Source organism: Simochromis diagramma, unplaced genomic scaffold (assembly GCF_900408965.1).
Source record: "Simochromis diagramma unplaced genomic scaffold, fSimDia1.1 OVJJ01000646.1, whole genome shotgun sequence".
Classification (NCBI taxonomy): Eukaryota; Metazoa; Chordata; class Actinopteri; order Cichliformes; family Cichlidae; genus Simochromis; species Simochromis diagramma.
Genome location: NW_024387279.1, coordinates 3,865,401 through 3,885,462, shown reverse-complemented (window position 1 = coordinate 3,885,462; position 20,062 = coordinate 3,865,401). Strand labels below are relative to the sequence as shown.

Below are 20,062 nucleotides of genomic sequence, written 5' to 3'. Positions count from 1 at the left end.
GAAAATACATTTCTTATATTTCAACAATTATCAGCCAGTTGCTCTCATCTTTGTTTTAGAGATCAACACCAGTTTGCTACTGAGCAAACAGATGGTCAGATCGTGACCATAGCAGCTACATCACGATGCTCCTCATGCTCCTCAGCTCAGCATTTGATACCATCATTCTACATAAAATGACGAACAAACTTTATGCACCAGGACTGACCACCTTCAAACATGACTGTATACTGGATACTAGCTTTTCTCACCAACCACCTTCACTCAGGCTGGGCAAGCACATCCTCACTCTGAGCACGATAGTTCCCCAAGGCTGTGTGCTGACTCCCTTCCTGTGTGCTCTGTTCACATTTTACTCTCAATACACAACTCAAACGTCATTTTTAAGTTTGCAAATGACGCAACAGTCATCAGGCACATAACTGATAACAGTGAGGATGGATTCGGAGAGGATGTTCACAATCTGACATAGCAAACAATAACTCGATCCTAAACATCCCAAAGACCAAAGAGATCATTGTAGGCTTCAGGACTACAAAGAGAATCAAACAGTGCTACACACCAATACAGAGACTGGAGAGAGCTTCAGGCTTTCTATCAAGTACACCACCACAGAGCAACTTTCTAGGAGGAGAACAGTAGTTGTGGGTAAGGCATGACGGGGCCTTTCCTAAGGAGATGCACAATAGAAAGTATCCTCACAACCTGCAACACAGCCTGGTGTGGTAGCTGCATCAAAGCTGACAAATAAAGCCCACAATGTGCAGTGAAAACGGCACAAAACATTGTTGGCACCAGAGTTTTCAAAGTTTTCTATTATCTAATTGGTTTTTATTTTTATTTCCTTTTTGGTTAAAAGGAAAATTCCATTTCTGTTCATTTCCTGAGTGGGTTTGCTCATTTCAGTTTAGTTTTTACTGATTATAAATGTTTAGTTTTAGTGTCGTTTTGATAAGTTTCAGTCTGAGCTTATTCTTTTTAATTATTCCATTACTGAAGGAATACGGAGGCACAATTTAGGAAAACCAGTCCAGTTATTACAATAAAAACAGAACTATTTTTGAAAGCAGCTTACTCACACTCTTAAAGAAATACAAAAATCTCAATAAACATGTCCATCAAAGTTAAAAAAAAAAAAAAAAAGACCAAAGCTAAGGATAGTTAGTATTTCAAGTTCCCAAATTCATTTCAGTTAGTTTTCATGTTTTCTCAAGTCTATTTTTTTTTTACATCTAGTTTTATTTTTTACTTTAGTTTTAGTTAAGTATGGTTGGCACCGAGCTGCTGTCTCTGCTTCCTGGTTACACCACTCGCTGTGTGAACAGGCGAATCCACAAAGACTCCACAAACCCTGGACACCATTTGCTCAAGCTTCTGTCATGAGTCAGGTGATTCAGAGCTATGCCCTCATACACAAACAGACTCAAACAGCTTCTTCCTAAAAGCTGCTGAAGTCAGTTTTCTTCTGTTCAGTTCTACATGTTTACATATTCAGTTGTCATTTCAATCATATTTTGACATTCTTCAAATGCACACATATATTTATGCATATTTTGTCAACTTCTAAAAGTGCACATCATTTTACACTCTGTCCATTACCATACTACTGCTAACACTCTCCTTTTTAGTGATTTTATACTTGTTCTCTTATTCACTCTCATGCACTATGTGAGGTTAGTATAACTGTAATATGATTATGATTGCTTAAGGGAAATAAAGATTGTGACTCCTCACTCTTGAATCTGTTTTATTTATAGCTCAAAAAAAAGTTAATAATTTGAAAAAGTTACTTTTTCTTCATTTAATTCAAAAATGTAAGCTTTCATATAAAAAACATTTTTAAACCTTTTTTGCTTGTCTTAATTTTGATAATTAAGGCTTATAGCCTTATAGAAATCCAGTATCTCAAATTATTAGAACCTTTCATTTCAATTTTGAGTAAATAACTGCAGCCTAGCAGTCAAATATTCCAGGAGGGTGGTGTTTTACACAACACGGTATAACAAAGCAGATGGTATTATGCGTCCTTTATTGACCTACTAAAGCTTTTTTTTTCTCTAATGCAGTATAGTCAAGTAAATATAGTTGTAGAAGGATGTTTCGTGACACCAATATTACAGATTTTCCAATAGCCTCTGGAACTGGTCAGAAAGTGCAAAAGCCCAGCTTGCCAGTCAAGAGCCTGAGGTTCCTAATAATCCCTTTATAGGCCAAAACTAAGTTGAATATAAAATCCTTCTTCCCAAATAAATCCCTGAATGATCAGGCCCAATCAGATCTTAAATATCTTACCTTTTGGTATCATTGTAACAATCCTGCTCATAGGAGATCATCTGATTCTTTGTTTTTCCTCTCTCTAATGTTGTAGGGTTTTACCTTAACATAATAAACAATTTAAGCGACTGCTGTTGTGAAGTGGCTTGTGGTTAGACAAGAGGGTGGAGTAAGTTATCAGCTTAAACCAGTATGTTCTAACTCCCAATCACTGGTCCACTGAAAAGGCATAGACAGTTGCTAATTAGCTTAACAAGATAATCTGGATGGAATTAGAGAACAGGAAAGTTCACAAAGACCCATCAAAGATCCAAGCTGCTAATCATGTAAATTTTACAGTTTTAATCACTCTGTTCTTCTAATTAGATGTGTAGATCAAATAGTTTTTACTTTAAACATGCTTTCTGGTGTAAAGTTGACTGCTTTAATATAGAAGTGGCCCCACAGTGTAATGGTTTACACATTTGCCTAACGCATGATTTAATCCCCCAGTTTCAGACCAGGAAGAGACAAATTCCCATGGGGAATATATGATAAAGGGCATGCGGTTGGAAAATCTCCCATATATCAGATTTAGAGTCATCGATTGTGTGGATCAGGCAGCTGCCAAAAGAAACTTTAGTCAGTGGAAATGACTTTCTTTTAAATGGCTCGGACTTTGCCACTTGGATAAAATGAATAATTGGACAATATAGCTAACACTATATTTCATTCAGGAGTTAGTGGAGCCCAGAACAGAATTGGAGGGACTAATAATGTTGGACTTACCTTCATCACAGAATCAGAAATATAACAAATGTAAGATGTTGTTGTTCAACATCTGCTGAATGTGTCGAGGACAAATATGCCTATATTGAGTTTACAGCTTATTGTGTTATATTATATTACAAATAACATACTTATAGTAGTTATAGTTAACTTTTAACAGAATGGTTGCATTAAGTATTATCCATTCCTAGAGATTTGCTTTACTTTAAGCAGATCAAAAAGTTTGCTAAAATCATTTCAAACATAAAAGATAACAACTTTGTCTTTCTTCTCTGATGGCTTTTTTTCTCAGAAAATATATAATATTCAGTGCTTACTTGAAACAGCACATTACACAATAAAAAACTGTTTGCAGTACAGCAAGAATAGCAGTCTGTTTATATCTTTTATAAAATACCCATGCACATCGTCAGAAAATCACTGAAACGCTGTGGGTTAGTCAATCTAGAGCAACAGTACGCTATGGGTGACCTGTGCTGTATGTGACTGTGCTTAACTCGATCTTAAATCTAACTAGGACCTACATTATCACATGTCTGCACTGTGTGCTGTGAGAACAGAGTACCCTCCACATATCCTTGTTAGCATGTCCTCTAGGAGCTCAGCAGGCCCAGCTGACACCAGGGAATGGGGAAAAAAAAAAGGCTGCACCTGGAAAGGCATGATGAGATGAGATGTGGTACAGTGAGCAGGGAAATGAAGATCAGCACGTCACTAGTGGGTGACGGGATGGTATGCCTTAAAACACTACCCTTCTCCCACTGCCTTCTTACACTCGGCTTCTGTTTATGATCTTTTTCAGAATGGTAAGGAAAGGAAAGAAATCTCTATAGTCGCTGGAGAAACACAGTTGTACCTGGGGTATATGCTGCTGTCATTTTCTTCAGCTCTGCATTCAAAAGTGTTAATCTTAAGATCGTGTTTCTGTTTGCCTCGAAATAGCTAAGGAGAAAATTACGCAGCATGCATTGATTCCTTATGTGTGTACTTTCTTCTTTAACTTCCATTTGCATGTGACAGAAGTAATTAATCAACTGCACTTTGACCTGTGCTACCTCCGAATGAGTGCCTTTCTAATTGTGGGTAATATCTCTGCTCGTTCTCTCACTGTTCATTAACAGTCAATTAACAATGACCTGGGATTTCACAGGTGGTCATGTTCTCTCAATACTTAATACTTTTTTATTTTAAAGATAAAATGCTCTTTCATTTGGAAAAATACATGACACTGCACACAGATCTTGTTCCATCTGTGCCTTTTATTCTCCAAGACGTTAAATGGCTTTTACGTTTTTTTCTTACATGCAGCTCATGTTCAGTTTATGCAGCAAACTACAATAACTTTTACAGCTTGTTTTCCAGCAGTATTCTGCAGTTCCTGTTTTACCCAGGGGTGTCAGTACTTCTGAAGGTGTCATGTGTTCATTGACTTCATGTTTTCTTATTTTGACAAAACAGCTCCCTGTCTGGATCTTAAAGAGATATGCTGGCATTTTGAGTTTTTCAGGTAGCTTTTTTTTCTTGTTGCTGTTGTTGTTTTTTCTTATTGTTTTTCTTGCAGGAACATGCCTTCTGACAACAGGTTATTTTACTAGTGTGATCTAGAAAGTCACAATTTTTAATACTTCAAGAGGCAGAAACTCTAGAAATTAGTTTTATATCAGAAGCTACTTTAAAACACAATATTACAGGAAATAGACTATGAAGAGTAGAATACACATTAGCTTCTGACGTGTGCAGTTTAAAATATTTTTTGTGCCATTATATTCAGCTTGCATATTTATCAATTAATTGCATTTTGAAATCAGTCAGATAATTTCAATTTAAAATATTTTCATTAAAAGCAACTTTTACATTTTGAATGCAGTCCACCTGAAGTGCTTTATTTCTTAATGCAGCTTTAATTCAAATCTCCTATGATTAGGAGACATCATTTTTAACATCATTTTTTAAGAAGCACACTAACACATTTCATTATCATTAGTACTGTGATATGCTGACATTAGTCAGATCTTATCTCACATGTACATATAGGTTAAGCAATGACTCACTCTTCACAAGCATGAGAGAACCAGCTGGAGATTAGCTTCACAGGTTTTATTTTAGCATTGAGTAGAGCATCACTTGGCACACTTTTGTCTGTGCTCATACTGTGATACCTCTCAGCCAGAAACCCACTGCACCCATGGTGTCACTACCTCACTAACAAAAAAATAAATTAATTAAACAACCACCAGAGCAACTGCACAGTTAACATAGGGGAATAAAAATTATTCATTAGGAAATATTTTGTATGGTACTCTAACCAGGACGAAACAATGTTAATGCATTAACAGACAATGGCACACAAACTGGTGTTGATTGGCATTTATCCTTTTCATCCCACATTTATTGATCATAAAAAAGTCCCTCACCAGTCTCTTCGTTAGATACACTTGTAAAACTGCATGCTATAAGTCAATCACAAAGCAGCAATTTGTGTAGAATTGCACATAGACACGGTAAAGATGACCGCCTGATGTTCAAACCGAGTATCAGAATGGCGAAGAAAGGTGATTTGTTGCTGGTCTAAGTATTCTACATGACCATCTCTGGTGTTTACAGAGAAAGAGAAAATATCTGGTGAGCAGCCGTTCTGTGGATGAAAGTGATGCTAGAGGAGAATAGACAGCTTTGAGTTGATGGAAAGGTAACAGTAGGTCAAATAGTAGCTAACGTGCTACAATGAACTCACAAGTGTCGTTTACTTAATAAAAAAGGTAGTTTAGTTAACTAGAAAAGGAAGAAAAGATCACAGAAACTAAAACCTTGATATGCTCTTTATGCTATTCCTGTGTATTAGTGACACTGACCTGTTAGCATACTTGGTACTTTGTTAATGGTCCTATAATATTTATAATATTTATGTTTTATTTTCTGTCTTATGTGAAGCACTTTGGTATATTTGGTTTTTAAAGGTGCTCTATAAATAAAGTTGTATTGTATTGTAAAAAGGCTTAATAAATTTTAATTGTGGTGCAGCTAAATTATTTACTTAAATAAATAATTGTGTCCCATAAGTTATCAAAATATTATTTTTTGCTTTTGTTGTTATTATTGTTTTTCAACAATTCTCACTGAGTAGGTTTGTACTAATATACATTATTGTTAATAACAGTATTAATTGCATATTGGAAATCATTATCTTCTCTTACATATAGTGAACATACTGATGTCAGTATCAGCAGCTTCACTTCTACACGCTATCATTTCTGTAGTCTATAAAATCAATCTTTTCTCTTTTATGTACAATAGCAGCATATTTGTGTTTAACTACATGCTTACAGTAAATAATTTCACAGACCAGTGCCAAGCTAATTTACCATATGTCTGTAAGTATTTTCCACTCACAGCTTTCTTGTGTGTTCAAGTATATGACAAGAAAAACGCTTCTACAATGAAAAATGCACAGTACTGGTCACAAGAGGGCATGTCACCCTATAAAACAAGCAAGTTGCTAATGACTTTTTCAAGAACTAATTTTCTGCTTTGTGGCACAGCCCATAAAACAAGGTTATTCTGCACCATCAAGGGATGAATAGAGATTTAACTGTCTTTTCTGTTTATTGTCTCACAGCAACATTTACACGTTGCTTATGCCACAAATTGAAGAGAGAGTCTCTGGTGACTTTGTCACTTCTGTCTCATGCTTTTTTTTTTTTCTTTTTTTTTTCACATCCATTAAGAGCAAGGCCAAAAGTGCTGATCCATTTTGCATTTTACCGCAAGTACTCATACCATATAACAGGAACCTGTGTGTCCTATTGTTTTGCCTCCTCAGTTTTGCATGTATGCATGTTGTGTATATTAAACAGTCAAAACACAAGGCTGTAGACTCAGAAATCAACTTGACAGTAACGCTGAAATTAGCTTTAAAATGCTGAGCCCTCACTATAATAGAAGCCAACCCATGCACTCTAATTCTCCCACCTGCTAGCACTCCCATAACTCTGATGCAAACCCCTGGGGTTGGAGACATGATGACTCGGGTCTACCAGATGACAGCTTGATTTTAATATATGTGGAAGTTTTGTCAACATGTATGCCAGGGTTTCACAAATCACACAACCGTGTGTGACTATGCTAATACATATGCCTGCGTGTAGACTAGTCAATTAGCACCAAGTTCACTGACAAAGCATCATAAAAAAGACAAAGAGGCTCCAGTGATCTTGTAATTCTGCAAAATGCAATTGAGAAAAGCTTGCCACAAGGGTGTTTACAGCTTTCAGTCAAACTATTCGCTTACTGACGAATGACTGCGGCGCTATGACTTAATTATGACTGCACAGGAAATACTGTCCATCCCTAGTAATGACCCCTATGGCCATCGATAAAAAGGCCTGATAAACGCAGACTTCCTGAGCACGGATGGATAAATATGCCCTGAGTAATGAGACCCAGGCCGCCGAGGATGACAGCTCTGCTCTATATCATGTGCTGCTCTGTGGTTCTTGGGTGCCAGAGGAGGGAGGGGAGACATGGAGGGAGGTGTCTTTGAAACCTCTGTGTCAGTTCTCTCATTCACAGCTAGCTCTCACACACAATGGTTGTGTTCTCTGAGAGAAAATAACCTGAGATATCAGAGAGCCGGTAAAGAGAAATTCCATTTTCAGTCATCTGGTTCCATCTACGTGACTCTAGGCTGTCAAGTGAAAAGCAATTGCATCAATCTTAAGAATACAGCATAGTGGGATGAATCATTAGAGTGCGAGTCACAGTGTTCTTAAACATGCAAAGGAAAAAATAAAATTACAATATTTGTTTCACGTGAAGTCAATCATTCAGTACTGAAAAATAAGTGATTAATCCAATATTTGATTTTTGTTCTGAAGCTAACGGGCGTTTGATAAACTGGGCGTTTACATTGTGGGAGGAAAAAGTCCATTCATTATTGAGTAAACAAACGTGGCTTGGTTCAGAGGCTTTGCTGTCCTTTAGAGAGAAGACAGATCTTACAGAAGGGAAAAAAGCCGTCATTAGCAGGCTCGGCTAAGAGCTCAATCCAATACTGCCACAATGCCTCTTTTCTCCCAGCAAGGAAACAGTGTAAGACATTTTCTTAATAGCTCTTCTGCTTCGTGGCGCTCGCCGAAAAGGTGGAATAGGAGATGATGTGAAGCAAATATCCAGGGTAAGGTTCAAATCTGTGATGCTTTCAGGGCACAGTAGGAGGTGAGTTTTTAGTCTGCTGACCAACCAGAGTGTGAGTGGGTTTCATTCACTGCTTATTGACTTCAGCATGCTGGGAGATTTCTCTGGTTAAAACTGCATTTCTTTTCAACCACCAAATCAGCTCACTCTTTTCCTTACATTATTACCAATTACCACTGTTCCAGCACATGAATTGATTTTTTTAAAGAAGTATTTTCTTAAATCCCTCTTATTATAATTAAGGATTATAACAGGATATGAGAAATGGTGACTCAACAGCTGAATTAACTGTATCAGGTAATATAGACAGGTCAGAGTCTTCTTTCGGATAGACACAAGCTGCTTAAACGCGTGTATGCATTTTTTAATATCTATACATATATTAAAAAGTCTATATATTCCATTGTTTGCCACACACGGAGCCCTAAACTAAACATTTACATTTTTTTCTTGTCATTTTCCATACCATGTTGCTCCAATTAACATAGCATAATTTAAGTGTTTTCATATTTACAGACGCCAACATAACAAAAGCATAAAAACAGTAATTCTATAATTAAGACAGTCTTTTGCCAGTACAATTAACCCTGGGATATGGCACAGAGTGGCTCAGTCTTAATCAGTTATCTCCTCTCTCGTAATCTGATTAAAGCAGCTTCGTGCATTCTCAGATGGTATTATTGATGTCAAATATACGGTTATGAGAAAAGTTTTTTCACAGGACTCTATGATTACTGCTTCCAGAGGAATTTAAGAATTAGGGTTCATGAAAGAAGGCAATCAAATGCACTGATCATCAACATGAAGTCATTCAAGTATGTGTTAGCACAATGTGACAATTCCTTTACTTCCTTTACTAAGTTATAAAGGGCCAAAATTCCTCGAAAATGATGTGCGAGACTCATAAAGTTGTACAGAAAACAACAGATTTAGGTTATTCCTGCTAACGGTGGATCTACAAACCACTGAATCATTCTAAAATTCAAATGAGCAAATATTTAAATAGTTCAGTCTAATCATTCGTTCAGCACTTAAGTGTTAAAGAATAAGCACAGGAAATGCAGTCCTATCGATGCAACTGTACTAACGAAGCGTGAAAGGTAAATGGATCCTGGAGTGAAGGTCACGTTGGCCTCCCATGGGAAAACCATCATAGATCTGTGCACTGTTAAATACTTTAAGGATTACAAAATGCTGCACACATAGAGATTGCTAATATTGTATTGATTCATCAATATTTTTCCGTGTTGCAGGCTTCCAGCTTAGTGCAGCAGATAACTGTGAAAATCTGTCAAAAGTGTGTACAAGCAGCAGAATTTGTGTTTGTCCCTCTGGAGCCATTTATGTGAAAAATTCCATCAGCAATTGGAATTTTCTGTTTCTGTTTCTATATGTTTTTGACCACGAGGAAGTCAAATTTATATCTTAAAGACTTCTTCAAAGCCTTCATCATTGTGTTTAATGACTTGTAGTACAACAATGTATGATCACCAAAAGGACTCTGGCAACGAGTCAGCTCCTTTAACTCCATTAGTTTTGCCACTGCTCCAATAACTGGCTGTGGTGAAAGCTTCTCCTGGGAAAACACACAGATTAGTTTGGCAGGTTTGGTTATGCCAATAGGAAATAATTTTAATTGTGCAATCTCTGAAGTGGTTTACTGGAAGATTTGTGTTCAGATTCAGGTTAATTCAAACGCACAGTTTGATGAGTTTCTTAATGTTCCCTTTCTCATTTCCCAAATTGCTCTCCTTGCACTTTCGTTTGGCCCTCCCACTGGAGGCGAGGGAGAGGCACGAGGAAGAGTCGAGGCAAAAGATATTTAAACATCCTCGCATTTTACAATTATGTCAATTAAATATGACATTTGTCCCAGTCGCATCATAATTTGTTTCGTTTTAAACCAACTACTGCTGTGTTTTTGACACCAGATAATACAGAAATTGTTGTATTGTTGTTTTTTCCATATTTAGAGACACTTAATTCAATTCAGAACACAGCACAGTGCGGCAATATCAGCCTTTTTTTTATAAATTACACACGCAGTAATAGGGAAGGAGTTTAATCATCTCAAATAAGTGAAACAACATGTAAACAAAAAGTTATTTAATGTGTCATCTCCCCACCATGGTTTATGCATTCCAGCTGTGTCTCTTTTATATATTGCAGGTGATTAAAACTCCAACAAGCTCTCTCCTCTGTCTGCTGACCTTCAGATGCATTTTAGGAACCACACGATTGCTCAGTGCAGCATACCGGGTCACAGGCAGGATGCAGGACTCTAGGAGGCACAATTTAGAAAATTGGTATAATCCCTTGGTCAACACACTGGTTAACACTGTTGCCTCAGAGCACAATGATCCTGAGTTCAACCCCATCATTTGGCCTTTCTTTGTGCCGTTTGCACGGGTTCTCTCTAGGAACTCTGGTTTCTTCCCAAAGCTTCCCTCCCCCCCGATAAGGATAAGAGGATGGACAGAGAAAAGGCCTTGTGTGATTCTTGTTGAGATATTCAGACCAAAATATCCTAGTAACATGTGGCACCCAATCATAATTAAAGATGGAATGAATATCTATTCCTTGTTTACTAAATCAAAGTTAGTTGAGTCACATTGACTCTATGTTTTGTGTTGTGTTTCATTGCTGGTGATCAAACATCTTCTCTGCCAGGAGACTCCCCCTTTAATGCAGCCACCACTGGACCTTCTAACAGAACTTTAAATCCTATTAGAAAACAATTGTAATTCCAGAGATTTAGAATTGTGGGCAGAGAGCCTCACTGGCCTGTAGCCATGTGATTCAATAAATGGTCACACATTTTATCACTTTTGTGGAAACTAAGATATTTCTAGAATATAACAGCTGTTATGAATTGCCCTGAAACATGCGGAGCTACCCGCAGTGGTGAGCCTTTGTGAATGAGGGAGCAGCCGAAAGTAGCTTCTTTTATTTATGACATCCAGATCCTGAGTGAAATGTTTCAAAAAGGACTGATTCCAGTGAAAGTGTATTCATATTGCCGATCTCTTGCCCCAATCCTTGTTTGTCCAATAATTTGTTTTAAGACCAACAAAATAAAACACCTTTTTCCAACAGTTTAACTGCACTCAGTGCCTTGTGCTGGCTAGCAAATGTCGGCATGCTTAAACCCATGATGGGTGGATGAAGATGGGCGATTGACCTCTGTAATGAGCTCATTATGCACCAGGGAAGCTGGAGGGCAGAAAATAACCAACTTTTCTGGACGAGTGGTGAGAACCGCAAGTGCAGCGAGCCATTTTTCCCTAGTGGTCGCAAAGAATCTATTCCACACATATACGTTTTGGAAATATATATGTGTCTGACAAAGTCTTAAATACAAAAAAGAGGGTGGTAGGCATGAGCAACATCTTTCTGATCATGATACAAAGAGATTATGGATTGTTTTTTGTTTTATAATTTGTTTTTTGTCTTTGTTGCAGTGCCCTGCAGAGGGATGTCGTGCATTGCTTTCATTTTTTGTACATTTGCAAATCTTCTCGGATAAATGCACAATCTTTAAAACCCCAAACTGTTAGCAGAATGTGTTGTGGCACTATGTGGTGCCTAAAAACCCAGGGAGCCATAAATATATTTATTACGGGCCTAGTAAATGAGGAAGGAGAAATCGTTATAAATGCGCTTTCCTTGGGGAATAAATTATGGCACAGTGAGACAACGTCCCTACAAAGTCACACCTCTGAAATAAGCATGGAGCTGCCAGATGAGGTTTGTGTGGTTTTTTTATTGCTTTTTTTTTAGCTCATGTGCATTTGTAATTTTGTGCGTGGACTGTGTTGTGATGCATTTTGGGACCAGTTTAAACAACAACTTCTCTTGTATTATTTCTGTGCTGAGGGATGGTCAGAGCTTCACTCTGAACCACATTTAAGGCAGAAATGATGCGGTGTGGGACGACCTGTCAAAGATGCTGGGTATCATCCTTTAAAGCTTTTGACACATCTTAAGCTAAACCTCAGTGAGACTTTCCTTCAGCAACACTTAGATATCCTGCTGATACACTGCACTTCTTTAGCTCTGACAGGCTGTGTGATTATGTAAATGTCTGTGGTTCAGTTGGCACACACTGCACCTTTGTGACACTCTGTGTGTGTATAGAATAGAAATAGTGAATACCACCAGATTTACAGGTGTACATAGAACCAGTTTATTGATTAAGATGGGGAATGCAGAAGGGGTTATGGAACCACTTGACCTCGTACTCCCTGCACTGGTTATCAATATCAGTGGCAAATATTGATCATTTTCAGGCAATTCAGCTTAATTGAAGAAAGCTTTTTTTTTCCTTTTTCCTGTGAATTGTCAGAGGAAAACATAAATGATGGGGGAGGAATTTCTTGAGGGGGAGTAATAACTGATTGGCAGGGGGAATGTGTGAAAAAACTGCACTTCCTGTATGTTCTTCAATCACTGTAATGGGATCAGTGGGTGGTTTAAAGTTATTACTTTGCAGATTTATTGTACCTGTGGCACCTAAGATTGAGGTTATATCAGCCTCTTTATACTTTGTACAGTCATAATATATGATATATATATATATATGACAGCAACATCATGAAGAAGAAACACGAGAAGCTGGAGAAGTGCCAAGGGCTCAGAGAAGCGCTCAAAAATATGTGGAAGGTAAAGGCAACAGTGGTCCCAGTGGTAATCCCAAGCTAGCTATATATATAGATATATAGATATACATATATATGACAGACACTGTGTGTGTGTGTGTGTGTGTGTGTGTGTGTGTGTGTGTGTGTGTGTGTGTGTGTGTGTGTGTGTGTGTGTGTGTGTGTGAAAGGAATGGGTTCCCAGTAGTTAATTTCTCTGGAACTGCTGGTCTGCTTGCCTATTGATCCTGCTTATCAGTTCCACTTGCACTTCAGTCAGCTGACTTCAGTTCATGTGCTGGAGGAGGAAATTAGTGGCACAGTCTGCAGCATGGATATGGATAATTTTTTATTCTTATTCTCATGTGCAAATTGCATTCATGACAGAAACAACTGCATATGCTGCTAACACAACTGTAGCTCTTTGCAAGCATCTGCACAGACAGCATGCTAACGCCAACCTAAACAAGGACACAGACAGATTTTAATGCTCAGCAAATGCAAACCCAGCCCTGAAGCCACACTCTGATCTTCAACAGGTAACAAACAGCTGAGCAGTCAGGCTGCAGCCTCTGTCTCTACCTGTTAATGTTTTTAAAGTAGCTTTGCTTTGTGTTGTCAGCTTATTGTTTATAAATAAATACAAAGAGAAAGATCATATGTGCGTCCTCATTAGGATAGGGACTTGTGTTTATGTGGAATTGTAACCTATAGGTAGCTTGGTAGCACACTGTTTCACATTGATATTTCACAGCAAGAAGGTCCACAAAAGAAGATGGCCACAAATGACCATGTGCTAGGTGAATGCCTCAGGCAGCAAACACCTGAAAACAAAGAGCACTAAGAAGACAGGCCCCTGCACACCATGTCCACAGGCAGATAGAAGCTATGGCTGATATCTGCCCTACCAATGGCTGGACAAAGCTGGACTGACAGACTGCACATAGGCACTGGTCATGGCTGCACAGGAGCAAGCTCTAAGCACAAGATCAGCAGAGCCATAGCAGGCAAAATGCCCCTCAGAAAGCCCAACACATAAAAACAAGGAGCAAGATGCCAGCAGGCGGTCATACATGGAATGCCATAGCAATGCCCTAAGTGCTCCGATTACCACAGAGACCACTGTTGCCTTCACCCTCCACACCCTCTGGAGCACCTCTTTCATCCCTTCGTAATTCTTGAGCTGCTCGGGTTCCCTCTTCTGTCAAGGTCTGAGTGAACGGCTGAGGTGGAGTCCTGGCCGTCTCCACTCACTTGTCCGTCAGCTACCTATGGTGGTGACCAGGCCTCAAGCTCCTTGTGTACTCTCGGACTCGATTGCGTACTTCCCTCATTTCCTTTGCCAACACCTCTCACCATGTCACCATTCAACTTTGTGAGTCGTGTGTGTTTGTTTGTGTGTGTTTGTGTCTATATCTAATGTATCATCAAATGCATGAATTTGTGTAGGTCTGCCACTAAAAGCAGTTGTGTTCACGCATAGTTCTTGAGATCACAGTGAAAACTGTTGGGTCTGTGCATGGTAGTGAAATTCTAACAATTTGATTTAAGTTTAAGAAAATGTGTTTTTAAAGTTTATTAACATAAATAAATAGAACCAAAACAAACAACACTTTCAAACTATCAAACCAATTCAAAACATCAAAATGAAAAAATTAGCTGCTATTAAGACTTTGCACGTCTCATCTCCATCCAAGATCTGATTATTTTCAGGATGCTGTCCAAAGTCAATGTTGTCAGCCCTCACTTTTCTCTGTTCCTTAGCAATTTCACTTTGAACCCCACTGTGCAGGCTGTGAAATTCCTGCCACAGAAGCCACAGTATGTTGAAAAGAACCTGAAGTCAAAAATTGAAGAGTTGAAAGAAGTTTTGTTGTCGCTGGTATTGCGTGGCTCCTTTAGGTTGAAAGTTCCAAGTCATCTCCAAGTTCTCTAAAATCTCATGCCGTACCTTCACTATGCAGCAATAACTGCTGCAATATCAAGGCCAAAAATGAGACGTGCGTTGGTAGCAGTAAAGTGCCTATTGTGAATGTTAGTAAATCTGTTTGTGCGCTTGATTTAAATATTCCCCTCCCTATATTTCCCTATATTGAGAAAATACATTAATACCCCATTAGTTATTATTATTATTATCTCTGGCTCTTTTCCAGCGGGCAACAAGCTTTCCTCTCACTGAAGCCAGCAGTTATTCAAATGACCACTCAATAGAGTCGAGTTATACAGAAGAGCATCTCTGACTGCACCAGCAAAAACCACACTGATTGCCACTCATGTCAGCTAAGAACAAGCTCATCACATAAGCTCATCAAAATTAGAGGGCATGAAATGTTTCAAAGAATAGTGCGCTGTGTGTTCAGGGATGCTCTTCTGGATACTTTCGTTGGCTTCCTATCAAGTCTAGGCAGTCTGGCCTGACCTCTGGCATCAGCACACTTTCACCCAGATAACTGCTGTTCACTGGATATTTTCTCCTTTTCAGAACAGTCTCTGCAAACCCTAGAGATGTTTGTGCAAGAAATTCCGAGTAGATAAGCAGTTTCTGAAATACTCAGAGTTTGAATTTCAGCAGGTTTTCTTGAACATGTATAAATACCTAAATCGTTGTCCGGCTGTGTTTCAACTAATGAACAGCAAGTGTTCCTAATAAAGTGAACATTTCACAAGAAATTGTCCTAAAACTCTTACTAGTGATAGATGCTGAAGATTTGTGTGTAAAAGATCATGACTATAGTTCAGATTAAAGTCCATTATAGAGCATGATAGTATAATACATAATAATAATAATATGCTACATGGGTTATGAAGTCTTGGCTTCATTTTTGTGATTGATAAGACAGAATCAGGAAGCAAATGAGGTGGAATATGTTATCATTTCTTTCGTCATCAAGTCTGTGTTTCTGCTCTTTCAGACTAAAACACCATCCCGGATAGAATCTAAGCAGGCTCAGTAGTCTGGCCTCCCATAAAAGCAGTCAAATGCACATGTCTCAAGACAAAATTGTTTTAGTGTTGATCAGTGTGTTAGTGTTAGTCTAGCCTGAGTGACTCTAGACTGTGGGAAGATGTAATAATATGTTCTGGGTTTTTATTTTAAATATATAATGCAAAAAGCAATAAATCTCCATTTTCAGATGTATGTGGGAATGTATTTATTGAATTATTGTATTTATTGAATGTTGCAACATGGATGAGTAATGTCACTGCATGGTCATACACATGAACACTAATGTAACCTTTAACCTGAAAAAACGTCAATAAAGTCTGAAAAGATCACTTCTTTCACGCCATTACACCATTAGCTCTGTGCCATTGTTTTCCCTCAACCCTGCAGACTCAAATGACATCACTTGCAGCAAATGTAGGATTTAATGAGACCACCACACACGAACACACACCAAATAATAACATTTATGAACATTTAGACAATACTTTAAAGAAAGTTACAAAAACTTCGTGGTTTACTGCTTCTAACAAATATTACACGGGCTGTTTACCAGAGTATAACAAGCGATTAACAAACATCCCTTTTTGATGTATTTAGCCAGACTCCTTGGACATCCCAGCAGGAGGAAGAGAGCGGGAGAAGGTGAGGAAAAAGGTAGTAGTAGTAAGGGGAGGAGGAGGAAGAGGACGGTCGGTGTCTGTTCCACTTGAATGGCCGAAGCAGTGAGGAGGCTGGTCGGTAGGGGAGACAGACAAGACAGCGCTCTCTCTCTCCCTCTCTGTCTCCCTCTCTGTCTCTCTCTCTCTTTCCTCTTCCTTCTCTGGCTTTCCACTCCGCCGCGTGTGCGTGCGTCCCACTCCGCTCCGCTCCAGCACGGTTCGAGTACAGGCAGGGAGGGAGGGGAGACTTGACGCATCGGAGTGAGCGAGCAGCACACAGAGGCTTTCCACTTTCCAATATGCAACCCGCGAGACGCCACACCGTCACCTACTCGTGCTACTGACACTCAGAGACACAGGGAGACAGAGAGAGAGGGGCAGGGAGGCAGGGATGGAGACACAGTAGTGCCGCACAGACGAGAAGAGCGCAGTGATAACACAAAAGAAGGGAGCAGCGTCTTTTGCGCACAACTCAGGCGGGGAGGCTATCTATTTTTGGCCGGGAGCGTCGCCGAGACTTGACAGTGATGTGTGTACGCACAGTTTTGTTTAGTGACAAAATACGGATTAATCTGCGGCCGTGAATTATTGGAGATATCACTTCTGCGAGGAAAGGTAAGATGTGCGGTTAATAAGAGTGGGAGCAGTTGTAGTAGTAGTACAAGTAGTAGTGTGTTCTTTTTTACTTGGTTACTTCAGCATTTGTCAAGTTAAACCTCCAGCAGCCCAGCTGCTGAGCTCCCGAGCTGTGAGTGGGAGCTCAGAAACAAACAGATCCCGCTCCGCATCCCAACTTTTCCCAGATTACATTAAAGCCCTGACGCTGTGTTACGGGATGCGGCGGGGCGGGATTGCCTTCTCTGAATTTCACCCTCTGCTGATCTCATTTGCCTGTCTACTTTGTTGTGGGACTATCATGGTGGAAGCGAAAGTAATCTGCGCGCGCGTGTGTGTGAGCGTCTCTCTGATCGGTGCAGATGTTTAGTAATCCTCCAGCGTTGACCCGCCCTTCAATAATCCCTGCGGATTTGGGGCTGATTACGCCGCCGCCTCCGTTGCCGTTGCTGCTGCTGACCACCTACGGAGGCCCCCAGGAATCCGTCTAAGTCCTGTACACAGCAAAATTAAGGAAAAGGAGACGTTTTCTTAGAATCACCTTTGAATACCACAGGTATTTTAGGGGGCGGGAACACCCACTTTAATTTACGCACCTTTTGAGAATTTCCACTGAAGTGACCAGGAACAAAGATGTTTTCATTCTAGTCCCTGTCATGTGGCCACTTTGTTGTCTCATCATGTAGTGAATCAGCCTTTATGTCACTGTATCTCTAATGGTTTCAATCAGTGCATCTGCCAGTCACTACTTAAGCTGTATGTGGGCAGCCTGTGCAGGGCCTGGAGTCTACAATGGCCAGTAAATGCCATATAAACCCAGTTTAATATGTTTAATAGATGTGGACATCTGTGCGTTTTCAGCACATCTGACATGCCAAACCGAAACTGCTCTTCCAAATGATAACTGAACTGGATTCTGTTAGTTTTCCATCCTCAGAAAAAGAACCTGAAATTAATGCAGGCACCAGGAGGAGGAAATGTGTCAATATAATGTTAACACCAGGCAGGGCAAGACAATGTGCTGCACACGAGCATCAATCCGCTGGCGTACCTACCTACATTGTTCATTCAGCATTAGGTTTTTATGTCTGACTGAGCAGCTCCAGTGACTCTCTGTGTGTAATCTGTTGCACAGGCTTGTCATCCACCTTGACAAGCGCTGAACTTATTCTAAAGGTCAGCAGCGAGAAAAAGGAGAAATACTTCTCTTTCAAAAGGGTTGAGGACTGGGGATTATTCCTCAGCTCAGTCTTATTTCTTGAACAGCATTGCACGGTATCGCCTCGGAACCTCAAAACGGAGAACAGAGACTCTCCTGAGAATCCAAGCATAAATATTTAAGAGTGTTAAAAAAGATTGTGCGTGTAATTTAACTACCAAATGGCCTAAAACTTTTAATACAAAGACGCATAATTATACAGAGGCAAACTGAAGCACAATTAGCAGCCCGTTGGCTTCAGCTCATGACACACAAATGTTAATGATAATTGCTGCGCTTGACTGATATTTCCCTGCCTGCCTGATGCGGCCAAGGCGGTCCAGATGCAGGCCCGCACTGAAAAAAGAAAAAACAGCACTTTAATGGTTGGCGGCGGCATGAAAACCAACAAGCCTGTCAGAACTGCCAAGGCGCAGAAGTGACATTAAAAATACCCCGGGATAGGTGCATTTAGAGGCCTGGCATAAAAATTTCATTGCATGGTTTCCTCGGGAAAGTATCGCAGAAATGTGTCATCAAGGTCATTTTTATTTCATGCCTCTTCGGGAAAGCTAGCCGAAGGAACGGAACAGAAGATAAAGAGAATGCGTGAGTCTGAATGTGTGCAGATATGTCACAGGACATCCTGAAAGTACAAACATTACAGCTGTAGTCTCTGTGAGAGGCAGAAGCTGGGTGGGAGTTGGTGAGGCTGCGCATAATGAGACTTGTTGCTCGCTCCTACAGTTTGCTGTGTAATCTGCAGTGACGTATGGCTGTTAATGACCGTGAAGTTCTGCAGATGTATTTTCCAAGCCACTTCTTCTCCTGGCCACGGGATGCTTGCCTTCCTTTATGTTTCGAGGTGTTTGATGGGCTAAAACACAGAGAAGAGGGAGTTAGTTGTACCGTTATTATAGTTTTTTTAAGTTCTTGTTAGTTTTTATTTCATTTTGAATTTTTGTTGTTAATTTTTTGTCATTTCAGTTAATTTCCAGAGTTGGTTTGCTCGTTTCTGATTAGTTTTTATAGTTTTAGTTTAGTTTGTACAAGTTAAGTAAGTAAGTATTACTTATTATTACTTATTATTTAATTTATGGCAAATGTCAGAGGCAAGAGTTGGAAAATCAGTACAGATATTAAAACATTAACAGAACCTTTTTTAAGCAGTTGATTTACAAGTGCAATAAACACATCCATCAAACCCTCATCAGGCAGTTTTTGATAACTAATTTAACTCAATTAACAAATACCAAGGCTTCAGATATTTTCTTTATTATTTTATTTTAGCCTGTTTTCCAAGTTAATTTTTTCTCCAAGGTCCAGTTTTTATTTTTTATTTTGGTTCACTAAAATAAATCTAGTTTTACTATTTAGTTTAGCTTTAATTATGACAACTAATGGTAATTATTACCATATATATGTAAAAATGCAGAAAATTCTCAGTTTTCCACGTCTCCAGTGTGGAGAGTATACACTTTTATTTATTGCAAAGTCAGTTTAATTTGTTTGTATGTTTTTGTTTGTATTGCAGGTGTTGAATCATTTTTTTGAAGTAATATGAAAACAGACAAAAGGAAGGAAAAAAAAACGTCGCATTTTCAGGCTCAATCGGATATTTTTAGTTGTTTTGTTCTCCCAACAATCCAACGTGAAAATATAATCAATTTACTGAATATAAAAAAAGAAATCTAAGAAGTCGGAAATTCTGAATGATACAATTTTTTTTTTGCAATGACAAAAATTTGCTTCTGTTTCAGTTCTTTCTTAC

The 20,062-nt window shown here is 39.1% G+C and overlaps 1 protein-coding gene across 2 annotated transcripts in view; it reads left to right on the top strand.

Moving 5' to 3' along the window:
- The first annotated feature begins 16,570 nt into the window (after positions 1-16,570).
- The window catches only part of cntn4 (contactin 4), a 191,602-nt gene continuing 188,110 nt past the window's right edge, over positions 16,571-20,062 (top strand). For both annotated transcript variants that reach the window (XM_040002982.1, XM_040002981.1), the window contains exon 1: positions 16,571-17,093. The gene's annotated coding sequence lies outside the window, so the exon portion shown is untranslated. The remainder of the gene's footprint in view (positions 17,094-20,062) is intronic.